Raw genomic sequence first — 16,518 nt, 5'->3', positions numbered from 1 at the left:
AGTGTACATCTGTCCATCTCAAACTCCTAATTTATCCCTCCCCTCCGTGGCTTTTTTAAAGCTGCTTTTGTGAACTGGGGAAGAGTTTCCTCACCAGTTAAAACAGGGATAGCATCCGCAGGACCAGAGTCTGTTCAGGTATTTGGGGTGTCTGCTGTGCAGGGACACCACATTTAGGCGTGTAGCATTCATGTCACAGCTGTGTTTGTTTATTGGGAGCACGAGGGTGGGCACGGAGTCCTAGAGAGGCAGGTGTGAGCCCTTGCAGGAACACAAACGTTAGAACGTGCATACCCGCCTACATGCATTTGTCTTCTAACTGGGTCTGGGCATCCCACAAAGGTGCTTCTTACAACCACAGCTCAAAGCTCAATTCTCAATCCTTCCTCCATTCTCAAGCTGACACAGGTGTTGGGATGGGACAGAGTGTGCATGCTCCCTGAGATATGTGGCCCTGGTGTTGAGAGAGGTTAAGTGGCTGACAGTGTGGTCCCCTTGTGTACACAGCCAGGGGGCAGCTCACTGGGATGCTGGAAAGTCTCCCAGGCAGAACTAAGCAGGTTGTCTAATAATATAGCAATTTAAAAAAAAATTCTTTTTTTTTTCGCTTGAGGAAGGGGTGATGTAGGCTAGGGTGGCCCTCATTGTCCATTCACTCAGCAAGTAGTTTTTGAGCATTATGTGGTTAGGTGTTGTCCCAGCCCCACCTGGTCTCAGAATCCTCCTCTGCCAACCTCCACAGACCTAATGCTGTCATGGATGTGGGACACTGGTCTGCTCTGAACACTGGAACTATACACACTTGTAAGCAAGGCTTCTACCAGGGATGATATGCGATGGTGATGGGGCCTGGACTTTCAGGGAGAGATGTTATTGGCTGGGACAGTCAGGGGTGGTGAGTCAGATGGATGATGAACATGGCAGTGGGCCAATCAAAGGTGAGAAACTTCTCAGCCACCCTCCTCCCACATCAGGCCCAGGGTGGAGGCAGTAGTGGCCCCAGGACAGGATCCATCCCCTCTGCAGTGACCCTGACCACAGACGACGGGGCATGTAGGAGGTGCCAGGGGCTGGAGAAGCACGCGGAGAGCCCATCCCAGCGGACTTTTCTTGGCTTGTCCTGCCCCACCACTCTGAGTTCCCCCTTCGCTCTGTTCTTCTCACCTCACCATTTACCCCTGCCCTCTCTCAGTCCCTGATGGGGATGGTCCAAGGTATTCCCCAAAGTCCTGCGGGGCCCAGATCCAGGAGGTCTTAACACTCTGCAGTCCCAGTGCCGGCATTCAAGGCCAGGAGTGGCCTCAGGAGACCTGGAGGGGGCGGGCCTGGGCTCCTCAGGGTCCTTGGTTGGAGCTCCAGGGCTGAGTCACAGCCCGGGGCTTGCAGCCTGTCAGTGCGCCTGGCTTTAGGCAGTGTGACTGACTGTGGATGTGGCTCAGGGGACACTTGGAAAGTTCATTTATTTTGAAACACATCCCATGCTCACAAAAGACAGTAAATATTTTTCAGCCACTCAAACTCATTTCTGTATGTGTCAGGGTCCCTCCCGGAAATGTAGTTGAAGATAGTTCAGCTACAGAGACTTTAATGGGGACTCTTTATGCAGTAGTGGGCCAGGACCAAGAAGACAACCAGGGGTGTGAGACCCCCAGGGGCAGCAGGAGGCTGGTAACCCCCAGGTTACCCCTGGACCTGAAGGGGCCCGGGAAGAGATGGTGTTCCTGGAATCCAGTCATGCAGGACCACAGCATCTGCCAGAACCGCCTGCAGGCAGAAGCAGGAAGAAACACCCTGAGTTTCCCCCTGATGGTTGCTCGTGCTGGAGGGGAAGCCAGCCCAGTGTCACAGGTAGAGCAATCAGCCTCCTGGAGGCACAGAGTGAGGCAGAGACGCAGGGAGAAAGGGTCTGAGGGTGGAGGGCCAGATAGAGAACAGCCAGGACAATGTCTTCGTCCTCATTTTTCTGTTTGGCGAGTTTGACTTTCCATATATTGAGATTTCTTTGAATAGCCACAATTATGTGGGATACATCTAAGATATGATCATAAAATACTATGACCATTTTTGTTTTGAGCACACATAGTTATATTTGGGAGACGCTGTACTTCTGTGAAAATTTTACTGTTAAGAATGTTTTAGTCCTCTGTCTTTAGGAAGTGCTCTCAACATCACTTGTGCATTTAAAAAATACCAGTTTCCTTGGAGAAGTACAAATCTTCCTCTCTTGAGGGCTGCAAATAGCCAAAGGGCCTGGAAGATACTCCAGGGCTCCTAGGACAGAATACTGAAAAGATTCTGGGAGTCAGTAGGATTCTCCATGACCCTGAAGAAATGAAGCCCCCCCCACCTTGAGCCTCAGTTTCCTTATTTGTAACGTGGATAAGGCATATATTCTCTAAGGCCCTTGCCAGTTCCAAGAGTCTCTGATCTTAACAGAAGCAAGGCTGGTTAATTACGTGGATAGGGCTGTTTGGGGTCAAAAGCAAAGCATGATTATCATGTAGTGCAACTAATTTTCCCATGTGACCAGTAAATAGTCTCAAACGTTTTGAGCAACAGCACTGTTGAAATACTGCTATGTTTCCAGTGTCCCAAAGCCAAAGTACTGCACCCCCAAGACTCTGCATGTTGCTGGCACATGTGTCTCGTTTCTTGAGTCCCGTCTTAGCTCTCTGGCATTGCGCTTTAGCTGTGATGTGAGAGGTGCAGCTAAGCATGTGACTGATTTTTTTTAAGTGGATTTATTCACTTTAAACCTATACAGAAATTGCAAGAATGACACAGTGAATATCCATATAACTGAGACTTCCCTGGCCGTCCAGTGGTTAAGACTCTGGGCTTCCACTGCAGGGGACATGGGTTTGATTCCTGGTTGGGGGAACTAAAGATCCCACATGGCACAGTGCAGCCACACACACACACAAATATATCCATATAACTTTCACTTAATTTCCCAGTTTCACCTTGTTGGTTTTAATCTCTCTCTCTCTCTCTTTAGATGTTATAATTATCATTGTATCTGCTGACTCATTTGAAAGTGAATTGCAAACACCATGATCCTTGATTCCTAAGCCCTTCAGCATGTATGGACATTCTCTTACATAACAGTATCAGAGCCAAATTTAGGAAACTAAGCATTGCTACTATTATCTGACATATTGCCCATGTTTAAATTTTGCCAGTTGCCTCAATGATTACAATTTCCTTCCAGCAGTGTCTATTTTCCCATTGAGGCCCCAACCATCCATGATCCCACACGGCATATAATTGCCATGGTCTCTTTAGTTTCTTCAACCTGGAACAGTTCCTCCGCTTTTTGTTGTCGTTTGGACACTGATTTTTGAAGTGTAAGGGGCCAGTTGTTTTGCAGAAACGCCCCCAATGTGGGTTTGTCTGAGGACATTTCTTCACGCTTTGGTTCAGGTTTTGCCTTCTGGGGCAGGGAGCGCACAGAAGTGGAGTGAGATCCCCGCTCAGGACCCTCAGGACTCGGGTCCCTTGATGAAGGAGGAAATTGCCTAGTTTCTCCATTGTAACAGTACCGTGCATCTTTCCCCCTTTGGAATTAACAAGTAAACCCAAGTTTTCAAGAAAGAAGTCCAAGTTTGGGCAAGTTTATTTTGCAAGCGTGCTTGAAAGAGCTGGTGGCCTGCACGCCTCGGCCTTGGCGGGCTCTCTGGCTGGGGTTTGGAAACCGGAGTTCTGGCTTCGGGCTCCACAGCACAGAGCAGCTCTCTGTCCGTCCTCCCAAGGACAAAGAATTCGGTGCATGAATGCTTGCCATGGGGTGGGAATGCCAGAGTGTTTACCAGCCTCTGAATGGCCGGGTGTCAGGCATTTGATTCCCAGGGCTGACCGATCCCAGCAGAGGCTCTGCCCTGCATGGGCCGCAGGACATGTGTGGGGAACATTCTGCTGAGCGCGGTGATTTCAGTTCCCTTTAAAACCTTCTGTTGTTTTCCACCACAAACTTGAGGCCTGGCCTTCATGGAAAAACTTGCCAGCAGTGAGGCCAAGTATCAGAAAGAGTTAAGGATGAAAAGACCTTCTCTAGGGACAGGGGACCTGCTGGTCCACAAGGTGCCCCTCTCCTGAGATTTCATGCTGGCTTCTCCCTGTGCTTAGTCGCTCCAGTCATTACTCTTTGCGACCCCATGGACTGCAGCCCGCCAGGCACCTCTGTCCATGGGATTTCCCAGGCAAGAATACTAGAGTGGTTGGCATGTTCTCTTCCAAGGGATATTCCTGACCCAGGGGCTGAACCCTGGTCTCCTGCAGCTCCTGCACTGCAGGTGGGTTCTTTATCTCTGAGTCACCTAAATACTGTGTGCAAAGCCCTTTTCCTCAAAGGAACCTGCAGTCTAGTAGAGGAATAATAATGATGATAATGATAGCTCTCAGTTCTGCTGCTTCCTAGCTGTGTGATCTTGGGCAAATTACTGCAACTCTCTGTGCCTCAGTTCTCTTATCTATAAAATGGCAATGATATGTTATCTCTCTTATAGCTTTCTCGTGAGGATGATGTAAGTTGACACATATAAGGTGCTTGGCATACAGTAAGTACTGGAAGTGTCAGCCATTTCTATGGAATACTTACTTTGTGTTAGGCACTGTATATGTACTGTATATGCTTTATCTCTTTTGATTTCTGCAACATCCCTCTAAGGTGGGTATTGTTTTCCTCACATCGAAACTAAGGCTCAGAGAGTTTAAGCAATTATTTTCAGGGTCACACAGCTAGTGAGTGGCAGAAACTGGAGAACTCGGGGCAGCTTGGTTGGTTTCTGGTCCAGCCCAGAAAAGGCTGTTATTCATCTAGGGAGTAAGGGGAGGCTCCAGGCTTCAAAAAAAGTGAACTCTTGGTCTGGGTTCAGCCTCCTCAGCAGCTGCCAACCCCTCCCACCCACTATTACCCTAGGTCTTTTCCCCTTTGGAGTATTCAGAGTATTCACTCTTCTGGATGATAATAAACAAGGGAGAGTCCACAATCAAAGTGTTTGCATTGTAACTGGCCCCACCCACTGTCCCTGACCACAGTCCAGGCAGCCTGGAGGCCCCTTCCACCACCCTCTCCAGTGGAAGGGTTGCCCCCAGCTGTGGGAATGCAGGCCAGCTGAGGCCTGTTGGGCACATCTCTGGGGGAGGGCCTGAGAGCATGAGGGGACTCCAGAGAGTAGTTTTGGGCAGGACGTGGGTGTGTGTATTCAGTTGTGTCCAACTCTTTGGGACCCAGCGGACTGTAGCCCACCAGGCTCCTTTGTCCATGGGATTTTCCAGGCAAGAATACTGGAGTGGGTTGCCATTTCCCACTCCAGGGGATCTTCCCAACCCTGCATTGGCCGGCGGATTCTTTACCACTGCACCACCTGGATAGTGGCTCCCAAAGTGGACAGCCTTCCTTATTCCTTTTCCTGCCAGCTTCCTAGGCTCCAAGGCTGAGAGGACTCTGGAGCCCAGCCTGAGAACTCGCTAACGGTCATCTGTTATGGGAGTGAGCTAAGGACTTGCTCAGTCCCACCCACCCACCACCGGCGCCCCACCCAAACGGAATGGGAAGGAACTGGAGCCTCCTTGAGGTTGGACCACTCGCTCTTTACTGTGGAGACTATGGGGGTCCGAGGGAAGAAGGAAGCAAAAAGCAATCTATAAGGGAAATAGAAGCGCGAGCCCGGGAGAGGATAGAGGTGGATAGGGCGGCGTGGCGGGCGGTGGGGGCCGGGAGGGAGAAGCCAGTAGGGGTGAAGCGAAGCCCCAGGAAGAGGGGAGCGGAAAATGGGGAGGTTTGGAATGAGCAGCTGGGAACGTGACAGGGCGTGGTGACGGAAGGAAAGAAGAGAGGCTTTACAGGGAGCAGGGACTGTGCCAAAGGGCTTTGAGGGGATTTTAGCCCTGCTCCCCATCTCTCTAAGTCCCTCCTAGCGCCTCAAATGAATTTACGACCTAAATAAAACAGCACCCTTGCAATGTCAGGTTCTTCCACTCCAACCAGAAACTAGATGACACCCCTAAGCTCCCCATAATGTAGTCATGAGGCCGCTAGCGTCCAAGGAGCGAGAGAACCACGCCGAGACCCGCGGTCCGGGAGAAATGAGAGGGAGCGAGGGAGTGAGGCACCCGAGAGGAGGGCGGAGGGCAGTTTCTAGGGAGCCTGTGACGCCACGCCCCCTTCGACGGAGCAGCCAATCGCCAGGCTGTATCCTGTCCTCGTTGCTTGTTGCCAGGCAGATTTTTAGCCACCTCTAGGCTGCTGTGAGCCCCCAGCCTAGGTTTGGATGAGGAGGGTCGGGCGCGGGGCACCGCTGGCAGGGAAGAGGTGGGGAAGAAAGTGAGGGGGTGGGAGGCTTCGGAAAGCTGCTGGAGGCCAGTAACACTTCCCAGGAAGGGCGTGGCCGCAGGAGCTAGCCCCCTCTCCCTGGTTGGTCCCTAAGCCCGAAGCCTTGCGGGGACACAGGCTTTTCCCATAGTCAATCGACAGCTTTGTGCTCTGAGAAACTCCTGCGCTGCGGAGAACCAGGGCCCTGTATGTTAATACTTCGGGATATTTACATGTAAAAAGAGGACTTTGGGGCCCTGAGGGGTGGGTCCGTCTGGGTGGTTATTTCAGGCCTTTGGGCAGGTCAGCTCTGAGTATTTTGGGAGAGGAGAGCCTTTTAGCAAAGCCTCACAAACAACGCCAGTAGGTGCCCGCGTGCCCGCCTTACTTTCTCCCCCAGGGGCCTGACGTGGCTTCTCGCCTGTAACCTGGAGTTTGACCCCTGCCTGCTGCCTTTTTTGTTTTGTTTGACCACACCCCATGGCTTGTGGGGCCCAGACCAGTGGAAGCTCAGAATCTTAAACACTGGTTGTTGTTATTCAGTTGCTCAGTCCTGTCCAACTCTTTGCAACCCCATGGACCGCAGCATGCCAGGCTTTCCTGTCCTTCACTATCTCCTGGAGACTGCTCAAACTCATGTTGGTTGAGTCGGTGATGCCATCCAACTTATCTTATCCTCTGTCCCCCCCCTACTCCTCCTGCCCTTAATCTTTCCCAGCATCAGGGTCTTTTGCAGTGAGTCAGCTCTTCACATCAAGTGGCCAAAGTATTGGAGCTTCAGCATCAGTCCTTTCAATGAATAATTCAAGGTTGATTTCCTTTAGAATTGACTGGTTTGATCTCCTTGCAGTCCAAGGGACTCTCAAGAGTCTTCTCCAGCACCACAGTTTGAAAGCATCAATTCTTCATTGCTCAGCCTTCTTTATGGTCCAACTCTCACATCCTTATGTGACTCCTGGAAAAACCATAGCTTTTATTATATGGACCTGTATCAGCTAATTGATGTCTCTGCTTTTTAATATGCTTCCTAGGTTTGTCATGGTTTTTCTTCCAGGGAGCAAGCGTCTTTTAGTTTTATGGTTGCATTCACTGTGTTTAACCACTGGACCACCAGGGATTCCCATCCCCTGCTTGTCTTAAGGTGCCCCACTCCAATCCAGGTGAGGGAGAAGGCTTTTGACTACCTCTGGCTTTCCAGCCAGTGCCCAGTGGGTTTTATCTGGGAGTGTGGTCTCCTCCAGGGCACAGGGCTGGATGCTGGCCTCCAATCTCTGACTTAGTGGGCACGCAGTGGGGAGGGCTGGAATGTGAGCAGGGAGGAGAGGATAATGCCAGGGGCCTTTTCTGCTTGTAAGAGTGCAAGTTCACTTACAACTTGAATTTCAAGTGGGCCCTTCAGGCAGATTAGGGAGGTCAAGTGAGAGTGTGGAGGCAGCCGCTGTGGATTGTCTAAATTCCTAGAAAATAAATTCTAGGAATTTAGCTGCAGGAGGGAGGTGTGCCAGGTGAGTACTGCCAGTGCCATGTATGGCTGGGGTTAGAGCTGGTGGTCCAGGAGGACTGGAGGGGAGGAGGTGGCTTTCTGCTTCTCTTCCTCTATTCTAACACTTCCGTATTCCAAAAGTTACTTGTTTCTTGAATAGTATCTAAGAGACGAATGCTTTTAGCTAAGGGCTTTAAAAATTTATTGCTTCTTTTAATTAAAAAAAAAAAAAATTGTGCTGCAATCCTCTTATGGAGGAGAACCAGTCCCTCTAAATACTGTTTTTGGGAACTGCCCTTTGTTTGAAGTAATTATTGTCCCTAAAAATGGGAAATTACACATACTGTTTATCAAAAGGAAATAAACACCTTGGACTAACAGAGTTCTCGCCACTGGATGGTGATTCCAAACCTTGCCAGCAACCCGGGGAAATGGCCCTCACTGCACGTTGGACCCACACACGCTTTTGGTGTTTTCCATTTTTTAAAGGGGAAACCGTTGGATTCTGTGTGTTCCTCAAAGGCTGCTTGCCCTGTTCTTGTTATGTGATCACGGAGAACCTTTGATAGGGCTTTTCTGGAGGCCAAAATAAGTCCAGGAAAAAACATGGGGAGTGGGGCGTGTCTCCCATTCGCTTTGCTCTGACTCGAATTGGCCCTTTGGTTGTTTTGTGTTCACGGGTGTTTGGTGAGGGATGCTTTATTGAGACAGCATGTGGGTTCACACAGGGAAGAAAAGGTCTTGGAGGGGGCTCCGGGTGTGGCTCAGCCTTTCCTGCTCCACCCAAGGCCCCAGGGAGTGCTCCAGTGCTCCCCGATTTTTGACTCTGGTCATTGTCAGCCGAGGCAGCCTCTGGCCGGCCTCTCCAGCCACACCCAGCTCTTTCATCTCCTGCTCGCTCTAACCTCTTGGCTTTCAACAGACTTCTCTTCCTCAATGCTTCAGAGTTTCAGCTTAGGGAATTTCCTCCTAGAAGTCTTCTTCCCCGAACACACAAAGGCCCCTCCACCCCACATCCTCCTATGGTCTGTGTGCCCATGTTGCTCTGTACTTTCCTGTTCTCAGCACAATTTGTATTAGATCATCAGTAACTGGTTGCTTGTCTGGCCACCTCCTGATATTAACATTGAAGGTTCAGAGGGGAAATTGAAGGGGCCCAAATTTAAGATGCCAGAGATGCACCTAAAGGCTCCTCCAGGGAGGAAGGCGGTTGGCTTGTTCACCATCATATCGCCAGCACAATGCCAGGCACGTGTTATGTGACTTGTGGCAGAAACACCATTAGTCCTTCTATCACTATCTTATCACTTAACACGCTTCCTCTTATCAACATGGGCTCCTATTCTCCTTCTGTCCATTACTGGTAGTTCCTTGATCTCCAAGGCATTCGCTTAGACTTTGGGTGAAAACCAACCAACCAAAACCAAACAAAACAAAATCCAAAAGCAAACAAAAGAAGCAAACACCAGAACTGATTCCTTAATAGGTTATTACACAAGTTGTACAAATCAGCTGCTCTCCTGGAGCTATTGATGAACCTGACTTAACTTCAGTAAAGGAGGGAAAGTCAGCAGATTTCAAAATCCACACTTTTCCAGTGTGCAGGACGGCCTTGTTAGGGGTGGAAAAGGAGATAGAGCAAAAGCTTGGAGAGTCAACCTTGTAATAAACTATAATGTAAAAGAATCTGAAATATGTATATATGTATATATATATATATATATATAAAACTAAATCACTTAGCTATACATCTGAAACTAACATGTTATAAGTCAACTATACTTCAATTAAATTTTTTTTTTAGAATTAGAGTGAAACGGTGAAGAGCTGATCTAACCTGTGGGGTGGCAGCCTCAGAGGGATGCTGAGTGGGGAAGAGATCTGTGGGGGTTTCAGAGGAGACAAAGGTGAGTCAGGGGTGGGTTGGAGACGGCCCTCACCAGAATTATAGCAGAGATTTAAAAAAAATCTTTATTTAACTGTTGGCTGCACAGGGTCTCCATTGCTGCACTCAGGCTTTCTCTAGTTGCAGTGAGTGCAGGCTCCTCTTCGTTGTGGTGCATGGGCTTCTCATTGCAGTGGCTTCTCTTGTTGTGGAATACAGGTTGTAGAATGCCCAGCCTTCAGTAGCTGCAACACGCTGGCTCAGTAGTTGTGGCACTCAGGCTTAGTTGCTCTGAGGCAGATGGAATCCTCCCAGACCAGGGATCAAACCCATGTCCCTGCATTGGCAGGCAGATTCTTGTCCACTGCGCCACCAGGGAAGTCCAGAGATTTTTTTTTTGGCCGCACCGCATGGCATGTAGGATCTTAGTTCTCTGACCGGGGATTGAACCCATGTCCCCTGCAGTGGAAGCAGTGGAAGCAATGGAATCGCGCAGAGTCTTAACCACTGGACTGCCAGGGAAGTTCCCACAACAGGTACTTAATGACCAAGAATTGCAGTTGAGGAAGGCGGAGGGGGAGAAAGCTGGGGTAATGAGGAGGAGAGGACTCCCCAAATCTGATCAGTTTGGTCCAGTACCTGTGACTGGTATCTGAAATGTCACTTAAGACTGGGAAGTATGACATTTGACTGTTCTGTTCTCAATTGATTACTTTGTTTTTATTAATTAAAAAAAATACATCTTTTGGATGAGATTCTGATGCCCCGACCGATTTGTTTTATTAAGGGAGTAATACAAAGAAAGCACCTTCGTTTTCCTCCCTCATCCCTTCCTTCCTAGTGAGATCTGCGACCAGAAACCCCAGCAGGATGTGCAGAGTAGTGTCTGCCCCCTGAAACAAGTGGTGTTTGTTGCGGGGCCGACCCTCTCTCCGTGGCAGCTCACTGCCACCCTCCACCAGCTCCCACTCTTTTTGAGCCGGACAGACACAGTGACAGTGGCTCCGATGCCAGTGCAGACCGTTGCAGATTGAGACAAAGCCCTTGTGTATTTTGCTAGGAGGCACTTGGCCGTGAAGTAGTGACATGTGAGCAGGGGCGCATGTTTGGTGACATCCACGCCTTTTGGGTGTTTGTTTCTAAGACTTCTTTGAGGACAGCGAGACTGGCGTTTGGCAAATGTGTTTTTCTTTCTCAGGTTTGGGCAAAGTCCTTCTAGAAGTAGATCTGAAAAAGAAGATCTGGAGGCCTCGAGATCAGATATTTCCTGGGGAAGTGGTAGGGAATTGTGTATTTTAAAACAGTGTTGTGTGTTTGAGTAATGTCCACCTCCAATTGCTAAGAGAGAGACCCTGTGTCAGCCCCGTGCAGATCTGTGCAAACGGCCATTGACCCAGGTGCCCTGTGCTGATTCCTTGTCCACAGAGCAGGGTTGTGAGCTGGGAAGGACTTCTCAGCTGAGGGTGGGAAGAAAAGATTATTACTTTAAAAATTAAAAAAGAAATTTGTTCAAATTTAGTTGATTAAGAATGTTGTGTTAATTTCTGCTGTATAGCAAAATGATTCCGATACATTCTTTCTCCTAATGGTTTATCATAGGATATTGAGTATAGTGCCCTGTGCTATACAGTAGGACTTTGTTGTTTATCCATTCTCTACTGAAAGGATTATTTGCTATGTGAAGTGGTGGGTCAGGAAACTCCCGGTTTATTCTCTGAGTTCAAAGTGGAAAAGAAATGAAGTGGAGGTGGTTGTTTACTTGAGATCCAGTTTGGTCAACTGGGCATGGCAGTTTTAAACCCACTAGGATCTTCAGAACTCCGCAAAGCTGCTCAACCCGCCCTGTGCGTCTCCCTGTCCGGCTCTCTGAGGGACAGCACGTAGGTTTGGGAAGAACAGGTTCAGACCTATCCCTGATCGTTAGCAGAGCCGGTCTTCACTAGCACACGTGACTCTCCAGGCCAATCACACGACCTCCCTCTCCCAGGACCCGTGTGAATTCGTATCGCAGGAAGCTGGCTGGGCCGGGTTCAGGTGGGGCAACCTGGGGCCTCGGAGGGATGATTTGAAGGCCTCAGGAGAGGCTGCCAGAACCTGAAATCTCTCTCTTGCTGGCTCGTCAAGGATGTCTGCCATTTCACTATTACTGAGTCATTCCTTTGTTTGCATCGTGGGGCCCCCTCCTTGCCATCCTTCTGTGAATACGGGTTGTTCTGGGATATAGGATTCCCTTAAACTTTCCCCTTTCCCCTTAACTTTCCTTAACTCTTTCCCCTTAAACTGTATATTTAATCTCTTGCATAGGCTCAGCTGGTAAAGAATCTGCCTGAAATGCAAGAGACCTGGGTTTGATCCGTGGGTTGGGAAGAACCCCTGGAGGAAGGCATGGCAACCCACTCCAGTATTCTTGCCTGGAGAGTCCCCATGGACAGAGGAGCCTGGCACAGTCCATGAGGTCGCAAAGAATCAGACACCACTGGGCGACCAAGCACAGCACAATCTATTGCACAAACCACAAATTCAGTTCCGTTTTTACTTTTTCCAGCTTTATTGAGATGTGATCAGCATATAATGTTGTGTTAGTTTTAAGTGTACGAAATAACGATTTGATTTATGTATATACTGCAAAATGATGACTCCGTTAAGCTTAATCTCAGTTCTGCTTTTTCATGTTGGGTCTCTCTGGAGTCACTTCACCTATCCTGTTCCCTATACCATTCAGCTTAAACAGGAAACAAAGGGAAGCCAGGTGGCCTGGGGTGGGGACAGAGGAGTGGAGGGAGGGGAAGCGAGGATGCTGGGGACCGGCAGGTTCTCTCATGGCTCCTGCACGGTTGGGGCTGCTGGGTCTTGCTCTGGCGACAGATGACACACGAAGGGAGAGATGGTCTCCCCGCTTTTGGCCAAGGTAGAGCACCGGCAGCTCCTCCGCGAGCTCTCCTCTCTAATCTCATTTTCTTCCACTCACTGTCCTCTTCCTGTCTGTCTCTCTGTCCCTCTTCCTGCTGGCTCTCAGCCATTGTCATTCTTAAGTGGCCCTGTGCAGGCAGGAAGGGAACTCTCCTTGGTGGCCTTGAGCACCCAGGAGCTCCTAAGTCAGACCAGACTTGGCTGTCCCCTTTCTTCCCTCTGTAGGTTGCTCTCAATCCCTCCATGAGGCCTGGGTGGTGGCATTGCAGCTGACCAACTGCAGACAGCTTTTCCTCTTTCCCTGGCCTCAAAGGGCTGACCCTGACTTGGGCATATTTTATCAACCCCTGCCTCTCTCCCAGAGACCCGTCTGCCGTCGACAAAGAAGATGATGCCATAAACTCCTCTATAATGTAAATTTCATGAAGGCATATATATATATATATAACTAATATATATGTTAGCCACTGCACTGGGTCTTTGTTGCAATGCATGGACTTCTCTTGTGATTGCCACAGGTTTAGTTACCCTGTGGCATGTGGGATCTTAGTTCCCTGACTAGGGGTTGAACCCATGTCCCATGCATTGGAAGGGGACCACTGAACCACCAGGAAAGTCCCCTGAAGTCAGATATTTTGAAGATTCCCCAGAGTCTAGAAGAACAGTGCCTAGCCCTGTAGCAGATACTCAATAAATATCTGTTGAATGACCCTCCTCTTCTTGGAATAATCACCCTCCCAATGCTGATGGACACTTGGGTGGGCAGGTAGACATTTTTAAAGCTAACATTTCCAAAGATTTAATTTTTAATTATGCTGTGTAGCAATTAATTTTTGCAAAAATCTTAAACAAGGGATGTTCTCCTTGTCTCAAACCCATTTGCACAGTCCTTTGTAGTGCTGACCACTGTCATCACCTTGGCGTGCCTCCCTTGCAGACATTGCTTGAAGTTTTTTGACATATCTATTCAATAATCCAGATGTTTACAGTTTGGTGAGTTAAAAGAAATCATAAATAAGACCGTACCATATTATCTTGCAATATGTTTTTTTTCTGCCTTAACGAGATGTTTTGGAGATGTTCTGTGTAGGTAGAGACAGATCGGTATCATTCTCCTTCACTGTTGTGAATTATTGTGTGGCCCAAATGAAGTCCTGTATATTGCACGTTATTTCCCACATCTACAAACAGCCAGGCACGTGCCATTTTGAGCACACATAGAAGGATTTTACTTGACTACCTAGCGGTGAAATTGCTGGGCAAAGGAGCACTGCATGTAGCATTTTAATAGCTGCTCCCAATCACCCTCCCAAAAGACTTGTATTCTTGTACATTCTGGGTATGAAAGCCCATGCTTTCTGTATATCCTTATTGATTTTTATTGAGCTCTGTTGTTTTTCACCAATCTGTTGGTCAAAAAACCATGATCTCATTGTTAGAATAAAAATTTCAGTTCGGTCTTCTTGGCCAGGAAGTTGTGAGTGATTCACGTTAGTAACATAATCACATGTATAGTAATAGCACCATTTAACCACTGTGTGCTTGGTTTCTATTTTACACTGAGTGAGTAAGGAGGTCTCTACTCTTTTGCTTGGGAAGATAGTTATGTATCAGTTTTCTCCACACAGTTCTCTACTGTCTTATCCACGTAAAAAAAACCAGCATCTGGGGTCTTGGAGGCCCCCTGTGGAATGGCTCCCCTCCCCCGCATCGCATATCCTCTCTTCTCTGGAGTGGCTCCAGCGAGTTCTTTGGTCACAGGCTGCCCTTCCTCCATGTCCTTTCCTGCCACACAGTGGTCATGTCCTGGAATGACGAGGCTGATTGTCCGGTCTGACACAGCAGTGCATTCTCTGAGCCTGCCTCCCAAGTTTCTCCTTTGATTAGTGCCGGACACGTCAGCAGAAGTCGTTAGTCTGTCCCTTGCTTGGCCTAGATGATATCAGGCCTATCTTCTGGTACATCAGAAGCTGTATCACTGGCTGGACCTTGTCTTAGTCTTTCCCAAGCTCACAGGTCACCTAGTCCAATGTTTTCCACAGAGGATTCCCTTTTATTTATTATTAAAAAATTTTTTTTGGCCATGCCATGAAACATACAGGGTCTTAGTTCCCTGACCAGGGATCAAACTCAGTGTCCCCTGCAGTGGAAGTGTGGAGTCTTAACCAAAGGACCACGAGGGAGGTCCCAAGGAGTTCCTTTTAAAAGGAAAAACTTTAAGAGCATTTACAATTTTACACCATTTAATTTCATGATTCTTCCCTGTGCCCACCTCAACATCTTGGGTTCTTTCTTCTATTTTCCTCCTCATCTGTATTCAGGAAAATGCTGAAATGGTGGCTATGAAAGGATTTTTCTCCCTGAAAGTTTTCTCTGGGCTTGGTTCTCTGTTACTAACACGATACAGCTTAAAATCATTTAGTGCCTTAATATTTATCTCTGGGGATTGAATTGGACTCACCACTTAGTACGGCTGAATTTAATAATGGTTTCTGCCCAAGGTTTACAGTTGTTAGAGAGAACATAGGATTTTAAGGCAGTGTGACTTGTTTTGATGGTTTCAGATTAATTTCCTATTTGTATCAGAAATTCATTGCTGGGTGATTTGATTATTTCTTTTCCTAAAGTCAGTTGAAAACAAATTTGTCTTTTACCCCTTTATCCAGTCCAACTGCTACAGAATCTTTTTTTGATGGTTTATTAATGGTAATATTATTCTGTTATTTCTAAAGCACTCTAGTTTTGGCTACGAGTTTGCCAACAGGACACAGCAGTACAATCTATGTAATTAGCTTAGGACCATATTTCAGGATAACTTCTTCTTTTGGAGATCTTGGTAACTTTGCCTTGGACTTTTTTTTTTCCCTTTCATATTTTCTAATATTTGCTGCAAAACGTGAGTGGATGGTTTGATGGTTTTAAGTGTAGGTTCATGAAACACACGGCCTGGTTTCAAATCCCAGCTCTACAACTTCCCAGCTGTGCGATCATGGGCAACTTACTTGAGGTCTCTGTCTCAGTTTTCATGCCACTGGTTGTTAAAGAAATGCAAGTACAGTGAGTCCTCTACGTAGAAACCTTCAAGCTGCGAACTTTCAAAGACTCCAGTGTGCTCGCCGCCTCCTGTTGACGATCCTTCAGCTCTACCATCTCCTACGTCCTCTCCCTCCTCCAGTCAGTAACTCTTCTTGCCTGTTCACTCGATGCCAGCCCCTGTATGCTAGCTATTATCCTGCAGTACTGTACTCTTCAAGGTACTTTACTGTAAGATTAAAACTTTTATTTTTGTGTTTTTTTTTAAATATATTATTTGTGTGAAAAGTATTATAAACCTATTACAGTCCGGTACTATATAGCCATTTGTGTTAGTTGGGTACCTAGGCTAACTTTGTTGGACTTGTGAGTGTGTTCTTGGAAAGGAACTCGTTTGTATGTAGGGGACTTACTGTGTCATTTACCTGAAAGAGCGAATACATGAAAAAAAACAGCCCATGGAAGCTATTGATGTTAACTGTGTTCTCCACACACCGATTTCCATGTTGCTGCAGGACAGGATTCTGACATTGGCCAGGGAATCCTGCACTCATATAGACTTTCTGTCCTGATAGGACCCCTACTTCGAGATGCTGGGACCCCTGCATTGGAGATCTACCACGTAGATTTCAGGGACTCTTCATGGAATCCAGTCCACTGGTTAGCCCTCCTGCCCCATGGTGCCCAGTCAGCGTGGTACAGAGAAAAGATACACACTGGACAGTAACTCACACCTTCCTTTCTACACATTCTTCACTTGACAGCATCTTGTTCCTCAGTGTTGAATTGCACCTTATCTCTTTTCTTTTGCCACTGCCAAATCCTTGAGGACAGAGACTGGGTCTGCTGCACTGAGGCCCGTGAAATGGCATTGTCCATCCCCATTATTTCAGG

At 47.9% G+C, this 16,518-nt stretch overlaps 1 protein-coding gene across 1 annotated transcript in view; it reads left to right on the top strand.

The window, feature by feature from the left end:
• Window positions 1-16,518, top strand: part of AHNAK (AHNAK nucleoprotein) — a 92,366-nt gene that overhangs the window by 31,727 nt on the left and 44,121 nt on the right. The gene's annotated exons all lie outside the window — the stretch shown is intronic.

The sequence above is a fragment of the Bos javanicus genome, chromosome 29 (genome assembly GCF_032452875.1).
Source record: "Bos javanicus breed banteng chromosome 29, ARS-OSU_banteng_1.0, whole genome shotgun sequence".
Classification (NCBI taxonomy): domain Eukaryota; kingdom Metazoa; phylum Chordata; class Mammalia; order Artiodactyla; family Bovidae; genus Bos; species Bos javanicus.
This window is presented reverse-complemented; position numbering and strand designations above follow the sequence as displayed.